At 41.6% G+C, this 12370-nt stretch overlaps 1 non-coding gene across 1 annotated transcript; it reads left to right on the top strand.

Annotated features, from left to right (window-relative positions):
- The first annotated feature begins 12071 nt into the window (after positions 1–12071).
- On the top strand, positions 12072–12143 carry TRNAY-AUA (transfer RNA tyrosine (anticodon AUA)). The gene has a single exon. It is a non-coding gene; the product is annotated as a tRNA-Tyr (tRNA).
- Positions 12144–12370: the final 227 nt, after the last annotated feature.

Raw genomic sequence — 12370 nt, 5'->3', positions numbered from 1 at the left:
GTGGCTCAGATCATGAACTCCTTATTGCGAAATTCAGACTTAAATTGAAGAAAGTAGGGAAAACCACTAGACCATTCAGATATGACCTCAATCAAATCCCTTATGATTATACAGTGGAAGTGAGAAATAGATTTAAGGGACTAGATCTGATTGATAGAGTGCCTGATGAACTGTGGACGGAGGTTCGTGACATTGTACAGGAGACAGGGACCAAGACCATCCCCATGGAAAAGAAATGCAAAAGAGCGAAATGGCTGTCTGAGGAGGCCTTACAAATAGCTGTGAAAAGAAGAGAGGTGAAAAGCAAAGGAGAAAAGGAAAGATATAAGCATCTGAATGCAGAGTTCCAAAGAATAGCAAGGAGAGATAAGAAAGACTTCCTCAGTGATCAATGCAAAGAAATAGAGGAAAACAACAGATTAGGAAAAACAAGAGACCTCTTCAAGAAAATTAGAGATTCGAAGGGAATATTTCATGCAAAGATGGGCTCGATAAAGGACAGAAATGGTATGGACCTAACAGAAGCAGAGGATATTAAGAAGAGGTGGCAGGAATACAGAGAAGAACTGTACAAAAAAGATCTTCACAATCAAGATAGTCACGATAACGTGATCACTGACCTAGAGCCAGACATCTTGAAATATGAAGTCAAGTGGGTCTTAGAAAGCATCACTATTAACAAAGCTAGTGGAGGTGATGGAATTCCAGTTGAGCTATTTCAAGTCTTGAAAGATGATGCTGTGAAAGTGCTGCACTCAATATGCCAGCAGATTTGGAAAACTCAGCAGTGGCCACAGGACTGGAAGAGGTCAGTCTTCATTCCAATCCCAAAGAAAGGCAATGCCAAAGAATGCTCAAACTACCGCACAATTGCACTCATCTCACATGCTAGTAAAGTAATGCTCAAGATTCTCCAAGCCAGGCTTCAGCAATATGTAAACCGTGAACTCCCAGATGTTCAAGCAGGTTTTAGAAAAGGCAGAGGCACCAGAGATCAAATTGCCAACATCCGCTGGATCATGGAGAAAGCAAGAGAGTTTCAGAAAAACATCTATTTCTGCTTCATTGACTATGCCAAAGCCTTTGACTGTGTCGATCACAATAAGCTGTGGAACATTTTGAAAGAGATGGGAATCCCAGACCACCTGACCTGCCTCTTGAGAAACCTGTATGCAGGTCAGGAAGCAACAGTTAGAACTGGACATGGAACAACAGACTGGTTCCAAATAGGAAAAGGTGTACGTCAAGGTTGTATATTGTCACCCTGCTTATTTAACTTATATGCAGAGTACATCATGAGGAACGCTGGGCTGGAAGAAGCACAAGCTGGAATCAAGTTTGCTGGGAGAAATATCCATAACCTCAGATATGCAGATGACACTACCCTTATGGCAGAAAGTGAAGAGGAACTCAAAAGCCTCTTGATGAAAGTGAAAGAGGAGAGTGAAAAGGTTGGCTTGAAGCTCAACATTGAGAAAACTAAGATCATGGCATCTAGTCCCATCACTTCATGGGAAATAGATGGAAAAACAGTGGAAACAGTGTCAGACTTTATTTTTTTTTGGGGGGCTCCAAAATCACTGCAGATGCTGATTGCACCCATGAAATTAAAAGACGCTTGCTCCTTGGAAGGAAAGTTATGACCAACCTTGATAGTATATTAAAAAACAGAGACATTACTTTGCCAACAAAGGTCCGTCTAGTCAAGGCAATGGTTTTTCCCGTGGTCATGTATGGATGTGAGAGTTGGACTGTGAAGAAAGCTGATCGCCGTAGAATCAATGCTTTTGAAGTGTGGTGTTGGAGAAGACTCTTGAGAGTCCCTTATACTGCAAGGAGATCCAACCAGTCCATTCTAGAGGAGATCAATCCTGGATGTTCATTGGAAAGACTGATGCTGAAGCTGAAACTGCAATATTTTGGCCACCTTATGCGACGATTTGACTCACTGGAAAAGACTCTGATGCTGGGAAAGGTTGGGGGTGGGAGGAGAAGGGGACGACGGAGAATGAGATGGCTGGATGGCATCACCGACTCTGTGGACATGAGTTTGATGTACTCCGGGAGTTGGTGATGGATAGGGAGGCCTGGCGTGCTGTGATTCATGGGGTCGCGGAGAGTCGGACACGACTGAGCGACTGAACTGAACTGAACTGAACTGAGAGTATCTGGCAAGGTAAGAGGTGAAAAGTTGGTGTCCAGATTTCTTTTATCAAATACAAGTGTTGTCTACTTCATATAAGTATTTCTGATGCAAGATTTCAATATCGAAACTTAGAATGTTCCATATTTCATGGACAAATCTGCACTCAAAGTGTATGTCTTATTGCACACTCTGTAGTTTGGTTTTCATATGTGAAAGGAAAAAAATTCCGAAATTTCCATGTCAAAATCTCATTGTCATGTGGATTAAAGTGAATAGTGTGAAATATAGAGAATTCCATATTACATGTAGGAAACTCTTCTTGCAGAATTAAGTATGTGAGATACAGAGAACCCCATATTTAAGTTAGATACATCAACACCTAGATGGAAATATGTGACATATAAAGCACACCTTATTTCATGAAACAGGTGGATGAAACTAGAGCCGAGTATACAGAGTGAAGTAAACCATAAAGAAAATAACCAATACAGTATACTGACACATATATATGAAGTTTAGAAAGATGATAATGATAACCCTGTATACGAGACAGCAAAAGAGACACATATGTATAGAACAGTCTGTGGACTCTATGGGAGAGGGCGCGAGGGGGGCGGTTAATTTGAGAGAATGGCATTGAAACGTGTATATTAGCATATGGAAATGAATCGCCAGTCCAGGATCGATGCATGAAACAGGATGTTCGGGGCTGGTGTCCTGGGATGAACCAGAGGGATGGGATGGGGAGGGAGGTGGGAGGGGGCTTCACGATGGGGCACACATTTACATCCGGGGTAAAATCAGTACAATGATGTAAAGGAATTAGGCTCCAATTAAAATAAATAAATTAAAAAAATAAATAAAATATCTAATTTTTAAAAAAAGAAAATGTGTGCCTTAATTTTATATGTGAAATTTAGATGATTCCAAAGTTCTGGCAAGATTAACTGCACCCATTTTCACGAATGAACCTCAGAGGCTCCATATTTCATGAGGGAAAAACTGTATCCAGTTTGTCAGAGGTGAATTAGAAATGATTTTGTACTGTATGTGAATATGTGATAAAATCCGGACTCAGAGTTAGATCTAGGAAATAATGAGAATATCATATTTAATGTAGGAGGAAGGACGCATTAATTTTCTATAGAACTTCAAAACTTCATGCAGCAAAATATAGACACAATAGTAGATGAATGGGTAAGGAAGATGTGGTCTACGTACTCAGCTCATCTATTTCACTCAGCTATAAGAGTGAAAGCGTTTGATTCACTTCTAACAAGGTGGATGAACATGGAGCCTCATTTAAAGAGTAAAGTCAGAAAGAGAAAGATGAATACTGAATATCAATGTATGTATTTGGAATTTAAAAAGATGGTACTGACAATCCTATATGCAAGGCATCCTATAAGAGTCGGACCTAAAGAATAGACTTCTGGACTGAAAGGGATAAAGCGAGGGTGGGATAAGATTTGAGAGACTAGCGCAGAAATATAGACATTACCATATAAATGTGAAATAAATGACCAGTGTGAGTTTGACACAGGAAGCTGGAGACCTAACTTCTTCCTCTGGGATGACCCAGAGAGAGAGAGTGGGCAAGAAGTTGGGAGGGTATTCGGGAAGTGTGTGTGTGCGTGTGTGTGTATAACATCTGTATGCGTAGGGCTGATAAATCTTGATACATGGCAAAAAAAAAATTACAACATTGTAAAGTAATTACCCGTCAATTGAACGAAATAAATTAATAAAAAGGTTATTTACCGTAGTATTGCACAAAGGCCAGTAATATCAGAAGGATTGGGGATGTGAGAGAGATGCAAAGGAAATTACTGGTTAAATGCGATCAAAAAAGAGAAACCAACGGTGGAATGTGGGTCATATGTTTGTACAAATTGACACGCTAACTTTTGTGAAAAGGGGCTTTCAAGAGGAATGGTAGGTGAGCCCAAATTTAAATCAAGACTCTGGGTGGGGTTGTTGGCCATTGAATGACAGCAGAGAGGCTCAGTGCAACCGAGTCATTTTGCAATCTGAGTACTGAATTTGGTCTGTTAAGGTGCTTCATCTATCTAAGTCTTCCCTAGTGCATAGTTCTTCACACTAATGGCTCATCCTGATTCCCTTATGCCCTGGTGTCACTCTGTGGTCCATGGAGGATCTGTTTCTTCATAGGGTTAATAAATGACCCACATTGCTGTAAACAAAAATGTCATTGCCAGGCCTCCAGTCTCCTCACTTGGCCTCCTCCCAGTTACATCTCATGGAGGAGCCTTCTCCCTCAATTAGTACTGAAATGGTTTTGGACATAGATTCTTAATGATGATATTCCAGGAAACGAGCAAAGTCCACACAGGGCTCGTGGGACGCTGAGCCACCCTGTTCGCTGGTAATTTCTCCATATCAATTGCCAATTCTGTGGAGGCTCATTTTGATCCCACATCCACACTCCAGATAGATCCTTCAATTTTTGCCTGAGAACCATTCTAAAAATTTTCAGCTGCTCTAGCAATGACAGTGGCTGTTTGCATTATCATCAAACCTTAGAGGGTAACAGGCAAGAAGACCAGTGGTCTTCAAATGGGAGAAATAGGCCACAAGTATCAGACATTTTTTATCTCTCTCTTAAGTGGTAGGAGGAAACAAACTATACATTTCAGATTGTTTCCCCTTCTGTATACAGATTTAAAAGAAGTTTTCTTTTAAAATTCTGTGCTTCCATGAGGACACCTGATTAGAACTGAACTGAACTTTTCTCAAGTCTTATTCCAACCAATGCCTTTTTCATAAGGAAATGTTTTTCTTAAGCTATGTTAATAAACTATGCACTTTCCCTTTGCTCTGTCTTTTTCAAGACAGTTCTGCCTAAGACTCATAACCTACTTGACAAAGCAGAATGTTTGTCTAACATAAATTTTCTCTTAAGTTATGTTAATGAGATGATGTGTTTGCTGGGAAAGCTAAGCCATTTTATGGCACAGAATAAAACACATTGTGTCAGTGTTATCTCAAAATGTATGTTGTGGGTGAGGATCTCTGAATTTTGAGACATTTTCTTTCTCTAATTAACGTCCTGCTAGTACCTATGTAGTCTTTGACTAAAGAGAGGCAAGGGGTCACTCTCTGCCCCCTTCTAATGCCTATGTCAGAAGCTTTCACTATCTCTTTTTTACTCTTATTACACAAATGCACTGCATGATGAAGCATATTATGTGGCCACTGATTGAATTCCTGTACTCCCCAGGCCACGAATCCCAGTGTGTTTCACTGTAGCTCATAAGCAACTTTTCAAATCCTGGCTACAGCTAAGTTGTATTGGAATGAGATGCTCGGTATCATGCAGGAAAAGGAGTATGAAACATGGACCAAAATCATCTACCAAATTAAACGGACGCCTTTCTGCCCCTACGCTTGACATCCAAGGAGCTTTTCTTACAACTGATGCTAATGAGATAGTCCTTAACAGTCACCTCATTCTGGAGTTGCCAGTTGTTTTAACAGAACAGTCTGACCTTGCAACACCCTACTACTTTCCTGGATAACCCAGAATTTCAATAATAACTCCCTGGAAACTCTATTCTGGTACAAAGTGTCTGGTCACTGATGACCTGCCTTCCCTGCCAAACTGTATGGCTTCTATTCAAATGTGAGCCGAAAGGACTCTCCTATAGTCATTTGCTCAGACATACAGGTATAGTGATTCCCAGTCTGTGCTGGCACTGTTCCTTTGGAGATCACAATTCCCAGAGCCCCAAATTCACTTGGCCCCCGTCTCCTGACTGGTGCCGTCACCGCCAGCCCTCTCCTGCTCCTGTTCTTTCTACTCCTCCTGAGCAACTGACCCCCAAGAAGTGGCAGTGAATACACGACATTGGCCCAGAAGCCAGCGATGCCCTGGATGATGGCACTTCTCTGATTAAAGGGATGCCTTCTCCTCTGATGGCCTTTACTCTGGAGCCAAATATAGGCTTTGGGGTCTTTCTCATTCTCAGAGCTCAGCTCCACCTGCAGGGCCACCAACACCTTCTGTAATTCCAGTGGGGGCTGGTCACTCTAGACTCCTGTCTTTGGATGTTCCTGGCCCTACTCCTCCAGGTTCTGCTCATACGCCTGGGAGGACTCCTGCTCCTGCTCCCCCTCTGCCATCACTCGAAAGTCCTCAAGGCAAGGTCTTCAACCATCAGCTGGAACTCTTACCCAATTCCTGACACCTCTCGCTTTCCTCTGCCACCTCCCCACTGATAAGAGTGACTTCCTCACCTGGTGTGCCACCTTGTCCGTGAAACATTCCCAGATGGATCCACCATACCAGTGGGTCCAGAGCCCCATGGACCTTGCAGACTCACACTCACAACTAAGCAGATTCAGGTTGGTCCAGGGGTGCTCCCACCTTCTTCTGGTCTCACTCTGCATGTGGCACTGGTATTGGCCCAGAACATCAAAGGAACTGGACACCAAAACACAGCAGGTTCCCCTAAGCTCAACCATTCCCCACTAATTGGTTTCTTGCCTACAACCTATGAGCAGGGAATGTGAAACATGCTTGTCCCAGAGCCTTGTGACATAACACAGCATAATATGTGGGTGAGAGGAGACTCACTTCTACAACCTGACCTCCACACCCTATCATGAACCAATCAAATGGAATCTATAGGTCTTTTCTCACAGGAACAACCCCCTTGTAATAATGGACAATATGGCAGCAGTAACCCCTTTGCCGAAATTGGCTCAAGACAAATTTGTGGTGAGTCCTCAGAAACTGTTTCAGTGAGCAACAATGGAGAAGAGCCTGATCAGTGAGTGGGACAGCAGGGCCAGTAACAACAAAATGTAGGATTAGGAATCTGATGCTGCAAACCTCCTCAAGCCTCTGGGGAAGTGGGTGACTGTCTGTACAGAGGAGTCCACACTGGTGAGACAAGGTAGCCCTGAGGGTCAGATGTGCTCACCTTGGATTCAAACTGCAAGTCCTGGGCAGGGTGTGGGGTTGCTTGGCTCACACACTGACCTCAACTTCAGTCAGCTGCTGCAGAGTCCATCCAAAAACTTGTGCATTGGGTTACAGCAGTGTCAGGAATTCAGTCAGTCTCTGAGGAAGGAGTATATCACTTCCCTTGGCTCTCTGTCTGGTCCGCACACGTACCCCCTAACCAAATCATCCTGGAAAACCTGGCCCAAAATCTGTTTAGCTCCAGGCAAAAGGACACCAATGCAAAGAGGGAACACAGGTGTTTCATTAGCTGAAATACCAGTGGGTCATATAAATAGAGAGATTTCCTTATTTCCTCGGAAATACTCCATTCTTATCTTCAGAATGTAAGTAAGGTAAATGTGGAGAATTCCAACTTCCATGAAGAAGGATTACTTCATAGATTTTTATATGGGATATATAGAGAATTTGATAGGGGGAAATCGTTGTCTAGACATACATGAGAAATACAAATATGTTCATACTTCATGGGGAAAATATTGTTGTTTTGATATAAATGAGCAATACAAAGACTTTCATATTTCATGAAAAAACAGTGGTGGCCAGAATTTCATTTTTGAAATAGAGCTAATTCCAAACCCATATTGCTTTCCCATATCTTAATTACATTTTTCATGTCAGTAAATCTTGATTGTGATGTTTATATAGGATATATACAATTTTACAATTCAACCAGGAAAATGTAGGCACAATTTCTACATATGAAGTATCTAGAGTTCCATATTGAGGAAGGAAAAATGTGTGTACCTTTATCCATATATGAAAGATTTAATATATGATAAAAGACACATATAAGTAGATTTTCAGACATGAAACACAGATTTCTTATTTCACATAGAGAAAGCTACACCCATATTTTCTCATGTGAAATATAGAATATTACATATATATCGCAGAAAATCATCATTTAGGTTTTCTGAAGTTTGAAGTAGATTATCCAAAGCTAGTGCTCTGGAACAACCAAGAATAGGATAGAGATGGATGTGGAAGGGGCATGACGATGGAAAGGACACATTGATACCTGTGACACATTAATGTTGATAAATGGCAGAAATCATCACAGTATTTTATAGCATTTATACTCCCGATAAAATAATAATTACAGTTTGAAAAAAATGCAAAAGAAGAAATGACTCTATTCATTGATTTATCATGACTTAAATGGAAAATGAATCAAAAAATCAATATGTACTGATGAAATTGATTCACTTTGACTTACTTGAAGCAAACAAAATTTTGAAGTGACTATAGTTCAATAAAAAATGGTTAAAAATAGTGATCAACTATACCTCCATCAAAGAATAAATAAATGATTGCCCTATTTGCACTATATATGTTATTGAGGACATTATGCTAGGTAACGTGCTTAAGTTAGAAGAAGCAAAATTTTGATAATCCCATGATGCTGTTAAAATACCTGAATTATAGAAACAGAGAGTGGAATGTGGTTTCTGAGCTAGTGGAAATGAACCATGATGATCCAGGTTACCAACTCTTCATCACAGGTTGAATGATCTCAACACAGAAGACTGTAATAGAGGCAGGATGGACATGGAATAGCAGCCCTTAGGACAGGAGCATAAGTGAAGTTTGAAGTCCAACTCCACCAAAAGCAAACCTCTCAGCAGAGTGTAGTGAAAGATGTATTGCAACCCTCCATGTTCTCTGGCCTTGGGCTGAGTAGCGAGCAGCAGAGTTTCAAAACAGACTGTGTCTTGCAGAGGCTCAGAGTCCTTGCTAGAGCCACTTACGGTCTTGGTCCAGGTTTCAAAATAATAGCCAATATGTCCTATCCCCATATTCATGACTTATGGTCGTGGCAATTTGCATGGGTCACTGTCTGTGGGATCCGGTGCTCCATTTGGATAAACTGAGGAGACTGAAGGCCAACTGCATACTGGGCGCATGTTTTCCTTATTGAAGATGCGTGGGTATATTATGAGGATCTTGGTAACAGGAAGGCAGAGAGAACTGAGAGATACCTCCTCAGCTGGGAGTGGGCATTTGTGGCAGGACCAAGAATGGGTACTGGATACATTTTCTCAGACAGGAGAGCCAGCATGCACAGGGACACCCTCCTCCTAACCAGGACCTTGGAAGCTGAAAATCAAACGTGGGCCCCTTTCCTTTCAGGGTAGGAAATTATATTTATTTCTGTGGCGGTTTACAGGAACACTGTTACCTGACCCTGACTTTACCTCAAGAACAGAGGGCCTACAGGAAGATAGTTGCAACAGCTAATCACACCCTTCCCTCAACTTTCCTATACGTGGGCTTTGCTGAAAGCTGTGGGGATGGGTTCAGTTCAGTTCAGTTCAGTCGTTCAGTCGTGTCCGACTCTTTGTGACCCCATGATTCACAGCACGCCAGGCCTGTTAGAATTTTTCAAAGGTATAACCCACCCAATTTCTTACAACAAAAATAGCCCTGCAATAAAAACACCTTGGTTTTAAAGACTTATGTTCTGATATTGCTTAGCCTAACTATGCTGGCCACATGGCTATTTGGTAACAGTAGCACCTTATCTCTCAAGTTTTTGGAAAGTAGTTTACTGTCTGAAACCACGTCTAAACTCAAACTCTTTCATGAAAGTATGAGAAGATGTATTCTTCTATGCAAAACAAACTAGGAAAGGCTGATGGTTACCCCAATTACCAGGTGAATCTAGACAAACTGAAAAAATGTTGTCATTAAGCCTTAAAGTCTGTTAGTTTCAAAATTCTGTATTGAACTGATTTGCTAGCATAAACATATAGAGTATATCTTTTTGTCTTTACAAATTTTTAGAAGTTTCCTTATCATGAGCATCATCTTATGGCTTAGTATTCATTCACAAACAGAACAGTTTTCCTTCCGTTATGTCTTTGTGGTGAGGATTTCTAGATTGGTTAACAACAAACAAGCAAACAAACAAAAACTGAAATTTGGTTTCATCTATATTATCCCTGCACAACCCATTTTTCTTAAGCAGCTGCTTTTTGCGTTCAGGAGTCCTGTCTACTGGTGTGAACATGTTAAACAGATGCATATACAGCAGTACCAAATGGAAAGAAGAGACTTAATATGATACAATGGGTTGTTTTCTCTCAAAATTTGTATGTTGAAGCTCTAACTCTCTCTACTTTATATTTAGTGAAACTGTGAGGAAATTTAGTTCTTTCTGACCCTATTTGGAAATAGGACCTCTAGATTGGTAATTGAGTTAATACAATTGGCACTTTCTAAGAAAATCAGATCAGTCAGAGACAAAGCAGAAACATTACTATGTGAAGACAAAGCCAGAAAATGGCCAGTAAAAATCCAAAAGAGGTCTCAGATGAAAACAAATTAGCTGACTTTAATTACTGCCTTGGACCTCAGAAGTTTGGAATACATTTCTTGAAGCTCCCTGGTATAGGACACTTTGTTATGGCAGCTTTAGCAAACCAATATATGTGCTTCTCTTGAAAAGCATCTGTCAATACCAAAAGAAGTCTCCTTTCCTTACATAAGTTTTCAGGGAATGGAAACTGGCAAAGAACTCACTTATCCATCGATTGGTTACCCCCACGAAGTCCTACTGCTCCCGAAGAGTTCTATTCTTTCTTTAGAATTCAGCTGTGTTAATACTTATTCCTACTTCATGGTTAAAGATGACCTAGGAAATATTAGAATGATCATAATTTACAGGAACTGGTAGAAGAAACTAAGCACAAGGGAAAACAGGCTGACATTGAAAATACACAACCCTCTCCACTTATCTTTTCCATACATCATGTTTAATTCCTTAGGAGAATAGTGGTAGTGGCCAAGGTTTGCTTCCTATTGCTTTGGGGAAATCACAAAATTGTGACTTTGTGGTAAACATGCCAACCTAAATATTCCCAAACCAAAACACTAGGCTTCAGTAGCAATGGGACAGCCTCAGTTCAGTTTAGTTCAGTCGCTCAGTCGTGTCCGACTCTCCGCGACCCCATGAATCACAGCACGCCAGGCCTCCCTGTCCATCACCAACTCCCGGAGTACACTCAAACTCATGTCCACAGAGTCGGTGATGCCATCCAGCCATCTCATTCTCCGTCGTCCCCTTCTCCTCCCGCCCCCAACCTTTCCCAGCATCAGAGTCTTTTCCAGTGAGTCAACTCGTCACATGAGGTGGCCAAAGTATTGCAGTTTCAGCTTTAGCATCAGTCCCTCCAATGAACATCCAGGATTGATCTCCTTTAGAATGGACTCGTTGGATCTCCTTGCAGTATAAGGGACTCTCAAGAGTCTTCTCCAACACCACAGTTCAAAAGCATCAATTCTTCGGCGATCAGCCTTCTTCACAGTCCAACTCTCACATCCATACATGACCACGGGAAAAACCATTGCCTTGACTAGACGGACCTTGGTTGGCAAAGTAATGTCTCTGCTTTTTAATATACTATCAAGGTTGGTCATAACTTTCCTTCCAAGGAGCAAGCGTCTTTTAATTTCATGGCTGCAATCAGCATCTGCAGTGATTTTGGAGCCCAAAAAAACAAAGTCTGACACTGTTTCCACTGTTTTTCCATCTATTTCTCATGAAGTGATGGGACAGCCTAGAGGATTACAAATCCTCCCAAACTGTTGGAGCCACCTGGTCGGTTTGTGTCAGCATCTCTATGGCAGGATTTGTGGTTTATGACTGCCACTCTTATCTCCAACCCTCTCGATGCCTGAGAAGCCCAAGAGACCACAGTTCTAGGTTTTAGACTAAATATCTTAAATACATAGGAAAAAAATCCAATCCAAACTGAAGGGCTCCAACCAATGGAGATGCATAGATGGTCCTCCTACACACAAAGGGCTGTTATGAGCAGCAATACCACAGCTCGAAGAAAGCTCACCATTAACACCTGCAGCCCATGCCAGACACATATCCCCAGTATCGTTAGAGAGGGTACATTTGAAGTCCACTATCAACTAGAGGCCACATCCCTGGTGGTTCAGATGGTAAAACGTCTGCCTATAACGCGGGAGACCCGGGTTCAATCCCTGGGTAGGGAAGATCTCCTGGAGAAGGAAATGGCAACCCACTCCAGTACTCTTGCCTGGCAAATCCCATGGATGGAGGAGCCTGGTAGGCTACAGTCCATGGGGTCGCAAAGAGTCATACACGACTGAGCAACTTCACTTTCACGTTCACCAACTAGAGGGAAAAAAGCAAAACAACAACAACAACAACAAACAACCTCTTGACCTTCTGTCTTAGTCAAATCTAAAAGACAGAGTCT

Source organism: Moschus berezovskii, chromosome Y (genome assembly GCF_049115385.1).
Source record: "Moschus berezovskii isolate FMDL1 chromosome Y, NW_MosBer_1.0, whole genome shotgun sequence".
Taxonomy (NCBI): domain Eukaryota; kingdom Metazoa; phylum Chordata; class Mammalia; order Artiodactyla; family Moschidae; genus Moschus; species Moschus berezovskii.
Note: the sequence above shows the minus strand (reverse complement) of the source record. Positions and strands in the feature narration are given on the sequence as shown.